This window comes from Diabrotica virgifera, chromosome 9 (assembly GCF_917563875.1).
Source record: "Diabrotica virgifera virgifera chromosome 9, PGI_DIABVI_V3a".
In the NCBI taxonomy this organism is placed as follows: domain Eukaryota; kingdom Metazoa; phylum Arthropoda; class Insecta; order Coleoptera; family Chrysomelidae; genus Diabrotica; species Diabrotica virgifera.
The window spans coordinates 119181004-119187673 of record NC_065451.1 but is presented as its reverse complement, the minus strand read 5'-3'; positions in this window follow the sequence as shown (position 1 = coordinate 119187673).

The window sequence follows — 6670 nt, the reverse complement described above, 5'->3', positions numbered from 1 at the left end:
TAACAAGTAAATAAAAATACTATGAAATAAAAATTTGTTGTAAATTCGTATGTTGACATAGAATCTAACACGCGACTATTCACTGAAGTGAGCGCGACTACTCCCGGGTTAAATAATATTACATTATTACAAATTATATTATATATAACATCAGGATAATATATTCTGTGATCCAAGTATTTTGTTGTTAAAGATGATCAAAATTGTAAGCGTTCCATAGTAACAATATATTATTAAAAAAATACTTAAACACTTTTCTTCTTTTCTCGATTGAGTATTAGTTTTTGTTGTAGGTACATATAAATTATTACAATCACTGAATACATAGTAAAAAAATATCACATTTATTAACTGAATTAATAATTTGCAATTATAAAAATAACAGTTATCCAAGAACATTCAAAGGCCATATATTTAAATTAATGATATTTTCAAGTAGAATGACATTCTAGTAATGTTTACATATCCATACCAGTGTGAATTTTACTACACGTAATTTGCCGTATGACAGAAAAAGTAGGGATACCCGTAAAATATTTGCGAATTATGTACCGATAGCCTTAAGTTAAAGTTGATTTCATGTAATCGAATGAACTTATCATCGTCCAATAAAGTCAGCCCTTTCGCGTTTCTGATCTCCTGATATAAAATCTTAAAAATTCTCGAATTTTAAGCGAAAGGCCATACGGGCGATAATTTACGGCGCCGTAAGAGCAGTAAACCTGACGAGGCATTGGTTGACTAACTATTTCATCTACAATTGGTTTGTCAACCAATGCCTCGTCAGGTTTACTGCTCTTATGACGCCGTAAATTATCGCCCGTATGGCCTTTCGCTAAGCGACTGTTTCAGTCCTGAACATTTCAGGGACTACCTTTTTCGCTTTCCGGCGACACAATTTTAATATATCTGGTTGTTCCTACAACCAGAAAACTAACAGAAACAAAATTAGAGAACTATAGGTTCTATTAAGTTGTGCGTTACCATTTTCGCTTTCCGGTGACACAATTGTAATGTATCTGCTTGTTTCAACTGCGTAGCTTCACCAGAAACGAAGTTAGAAAACTATAGGTTCTTCCAAGCCATGTGTTAACTTTTTCGCTTTCCGGTGACACAATTGTAATATATCTGCTTGTTTCAACTGCGTTGCTTCACCAGAAACGAAGTTAGAAAACTATAGGTTCTTCCAAGTTGTGCGTTACCTTTTTCGCTTTCCGGTGACCCAATTATAATATATCTGCTTGTTCCAACTCCGTTGCTTCACCAGAAGCGAAGTTAGAAAACTGTAGGCTCTTCCAAGTTGTGTGTTACCTTTTTCGCTTTCCGGTAACACAGTTATAATATATTTACTTGTTACAACTCCGTTGCTTCACCAGAAGCGAAGTTAGAAATCTATAGGCTCTTCCAAGTTTTGCGTCACCTTTTTCGCTTTCCGGTGACGCAATTATAATAATATATCTGCTTGTTTCAACTCCGTTGCTTCACCAGAAACGAAGTTAGAAAACTATAGGTACTTCCAAGTTGTGCGTCACCTTTTTCGCTTTCCGGTGACACAATTATAATATATCTGCTTGTTCCAACTGTGTTGCTTCACCAGAAACAAAGTTAAATTTTTAGTTTATTGATAACTATTTCCGAAGTGAAAGTCGAAACGTCAAGTACACTTGATTTTGCACAGTAAAATATTCGTTGTCGAAGTAATCCAAAACAGGCGTATGTTCGTGGAATAGGGTATATTAAATGTTTTACAACGACAAGATCGTGGTGACTGATTCCACATATAGGCCACACTCAATACAGTTTGGTGAATTGTCACTAACGCAAACAGTGATATTGCCTGGGGTTCCCTGATTCTGTCATCTATTATGAACCACATATGTAGGTCCTGGGTTCCCGACTTACATCTATGAATTCCCTATGGGGTATGTATACTTTAAAAATTAAATTTCAATGCCAGATATCTGAGTATTGTATGCTGTGCTATTCGTGCTCACTTAAATTAATTATTGTAGCTATTTGATTTTTAATGGCGTTTACTCTCTTTAACACTTCTAACTACTCTTTAAATTAACAACTGTACATGACATAAAACCAGTGCAAGGCATTAGGAATTATAAATATTTTTAGAGGTATGGCTTTTGTTCATTTGTTTGACTGATTAACTTTCTTATTATTATTTTTTTAGAGTTTATAAAATAGCTGCTTAATTATGTCATCTGCCGATGAGTATAACACAGATGAACAAAGGGATAAAAATATTCCAAATATAGGAAAAAGGAAGAAAAAATCTTACCAGCATAAGTACCGGCATGAATGGGAGAAAATGGGCCGCTTTCTGCAATCACATGATCAAAAGGCATCACAGAGATCAGTTTATATTCTAACTTATCAGAGATTTTTATATTCGTTCATTGCCGCATTAATTTGTATCTTGCTGTAACACCCACATTAAGAATTTTATGGAGAAAGGACATTCGTACATGAAGGTAAACTCAATGCACAGTGAAATTGAGTCTGCCAATAAAAATGTTGCCATTTTTATAATGAACGATCTGTTCAATATTTTCAAGCTAGCCCGTTCTACAAGACGCAACAAAAAAAGGTGACTACAGAGCTGAAGAATAAATACGGTTTTCAGACTTTTTCAGTCTTAAGCACAGGTGTTCTTAAAAAACAGAGACTAAGATGAAAATGGAAACAAAATATCATGATTAAAATTAAAAGTTATGCGTTACTCTAAGAGTATGTGGCAAGGTCAGACCAGCTGTTATTCCTAAGAGCATTCCAATGTTAAAAAAAGACTTTTGTCTATAACAGAGCAAAATAAAAACAGCCTCTTTGCATAGAAACAAAATGATTTCGCAAGAGTTCCATGAGTGGTATAAATTGATTCCAGTAGTCAAAAAAAAAAAAGTTTTCATACCGGCTTTTTCTGAAAGCGACGACACAGAAACTGATTATATTTTAATTTTTTTATGTACAGACCGTAGTTAATAAAGATAATTTCCTAATAAGGTGTCGATTATATTGACCAAGTCAAATTTCTAATTTTTTTCGACAACAAAAAGTGACTAAATACAATTTTTTTAATAGTTTAAAGTCCACAATGTTTAAATATGGTGGTTAAAAACTAAAGTTTCTAATACACAGGATACCAAAATTGCAGTCATAGAAAGCTAAAATCCGATTTTAAAAAGAACTTTCAAGTTAAACTTTAATTTCTCGAAAACAGTAATTTTTGACTTGGTCAGTTTTTGCAGTATGCCGACGATATTTATCTTGTAAAATTTATCACGTCTAACATGACGCGACATTTCAAATTAAAACATCCTACTATAAATATTAAGGATACCAGAAAACGGACGTTGAATCTGGAAGAACAAGAGTTGGAATTAAACGTTGTCGATAAAATAAATGCGCCGGGTACTAGTACTAGTGAACTGACAACAACGAAAAATTTGTCAAAAAAAAAAAACAAAACAAGTCCCTATTAGTGTATTTATTAAAAACCATTGGGACTTTCCAAAAGACAAGCACTTGATAAGCAATTGCTAAAATTTATCGTTCCTGATTACCAACCATTTAATCTTGTAGAAAGTTATAATTTCAAAAAGTTCGTTCGTATGTTAAACCAAAATTAGGAACTTCCCAGCCGAAAGGTAGTTTCAAATAGTTTATTAAATGCATGGTATGAACAATATGCAACTCAATTAACGATAATAGTAGAAAAAACTCCCTATGTTGCTATGAGAACCGATGGCTGGACATCAATTAGTAATGAATGTTTTCATGCATTAACTGCTCACTTCATAGCTGAGAATTGTAAAATCAAATCGGGATTATTGTCAACTTTTAAATCTGTAGGGCCAAGTACTTTTGAAAATATAACAGAACAAAAAATAAAGAAAATATTGTCAGAATGGCAGGTTGGCAATAAAATAGTGGCATGTGTAACAGATAACGTTACGAATATGGTAAAAGCAATACAGTTTGCAAGATGGTGGCATGTACCTTGTATTGCCCACTCTCTTAATTTAATAGTTCAATCCATTTTACCAAAAATCACAGATACTGTTGATAAAGTCAAGTTAGTAGTGGAGTTTTTCAAAAGGAGTTCTTCAGCAACGGAGAAGTTACAAATTAGTCAAAAGCGTATGGGAAGTAAAGTCCTCAAACATGTTAAGCAGGTTTTTTCAAAAAAAGGAATCTTTACAGAGTACTATGGGAATTTTAAATAATCGTACTCTTTCTATTTTATCACCAGGGGACTGGTACATAATAGAAAATTGCTGCTACATTTCGTATACAGTGATGAGCGCGTTATAACGCAAATTGTTAGTGTGTATATTTCGCTTTTAGTTATATTTTTATTTAGAATAGAATAGAAATATGCTTTATTGTGACTGAAAATTTTTACAATTTTATGGACAAAGCTTACATAGAGTCAAAAGAAAACATATCAATAACAAATAACAACAAGTACAATTTACTAAAATTAGATAAATCGTCAATATATGTACAGTATAATATTTATAAGATATAACAGCCAAGACAAAAACAATTTATTGCAAAATTTATATAAATTGCAAATTGAACATACTTACAACAAATAAAATAAAATACATAAGGAACTGACAAGTTTATGCTACTGCGTATGAAACCCAATTTTCTTAGTTATTCATTAAGAAATTCTTCTATTGAATAGTATGGTCTTTTAGATAGATAGGCTTTTGTCATTTTACGGAACTTTGGGAAAGATGTTACAGATTTAAGTTGTAACGGGAGGTGATTTTACAGTTTCTTTGCGGAATATAATATAGATTTCTTTACTAAGTCAGTGGATGGAATTTCTGGTGGAGTAAAGATGATTGGGCCTTGCTGGAAAGACATGAAGGTGTTTACGAATTAAACAAACTGTTTCTAGAATATACAGGGTTACGCAATTGAACTGTTACCTATTCAAACGACTATAATTTTTGGTGTGAAATTATTTTTTATTGATTCAAATGACAAAAATGTGTGAAAATAATCAAAATTTCAGAATCCACTCATTTTAGCTCGATGTGGCCACATTTTGCCTTGAATATGGCATCCAAACGATCAAAAAACGAGTTGCATGCTGCACGAATGTGATCGAATGTGATCTTCCGGTATTTTGGCCATTTCTTCAGCGCATCCATGCTGGCATATTTTTTAGTCCTCACCTTGCTCTCCAAAATGGACCAGATGGAATAGTCCATCGGATTTGCGTCTGACGAATTCGAAAGCCATTGTGTGGATGAAATGAAGTGTGGAACATGGTTTTTTAACCATTCTTGGTTCACACTAGCTTTATGAGACGGTGCCGAGTCTTGCTGGAACGTCCATGGTCTACAACCGAAATGTTTGCGTGCCCACGGCTCTAAAGCAGCTTCTAAAACATTTTCCCGATAAGTTGCATTGACTTTGACACCAGATTCAATAAAAACGATTGGAGAGCGTCCATCAGCGGTTACAGCTGCCCCTACCATTACTTGAGATGGGAAATTGCTTAGGGTGGCCGTTCGTAGGCTCAAACTTTCGTAGGTGCGTTCGGTCAAGTAAACATGATCATTTTGAGAGTTTATGAACTGCTCAATAGGGCAATTTTTCTCATCAGAGAACACTATGTTCGGAAATTCGCCACGTTCGTGCAGGCATAACAACTCCTTTGCTCTTTCAAGCCGAACTTTTTTTTGCTTTGATGTAAGATTGTGTGCTTTTTGGAACTTATAAGGCTTGACCTTGAGCTCCTGTTTCAATATTCGTTGCATGCTTCACTGGGATATTTTCAGTTCTTTGGCCATTTGATTACCACTACGACATGGATTTCGCTCAAGTCGAGCCTTCACTTTCCGAACCATTTCAGGTGATATTGCTGTTTTTTTTTTCGTCCACGACCATAGCGTTTGGCAATGCTACCAGTATCATTATAACGAGTTATGGTGCGATACACAAACATTTTATTCACTTTGAGGTGTTTGAGCTGACCAACAATAGCTGGTTTTGGTTTGCCCGCCAAATATAACGCAATCACACTATTAAATTCCATTGCGACTAACTTTTCTTGTATGTATAAAAGATGCAAATGCTTTTGACGGCTTATTAAACAATAATATACTGAAGTGTTATCAGACCAACTTTGACGTATCGATTATCGATTTGCCAGATATATCGATGTGAAGTTGGTAACAGTTCAATTGCGTAACCCTGTATAAAGATGGAAGTGTTAAAATTCCGTGATCTCTGAAGTAACTTCTGCAATATGTAGATCTTCTGAGGCCAAACAGATATCTTATTGCTCTTTTTTGCAATTTAAAAATAACATCAAATTGAGCAGCTGTACTAGAACCCCTAAAAGGAAGACCATATCGAAGATGAGACTCGAACAACGAAAAATATGTTATTTTATAAGATGCTAAATTGAGTTCCCTTGAATCTTACTGCATAGCAAGCTAAGGCGAGTTTCTTACTTAACGAATCGATATGAAGGGACCATTTGAGGTTGCTGTCTAAAAAAATACCAAGAAATTTTACAGAACCAGTGGTACTGATCTGGCTATTATTAAGAGGTAAAGGTTGAAGAGCGCCTTTATAGGATAATGCTACTGTTTTATTTACGTTAAAAGAGAGTAAATTAGAGTCAGACCAG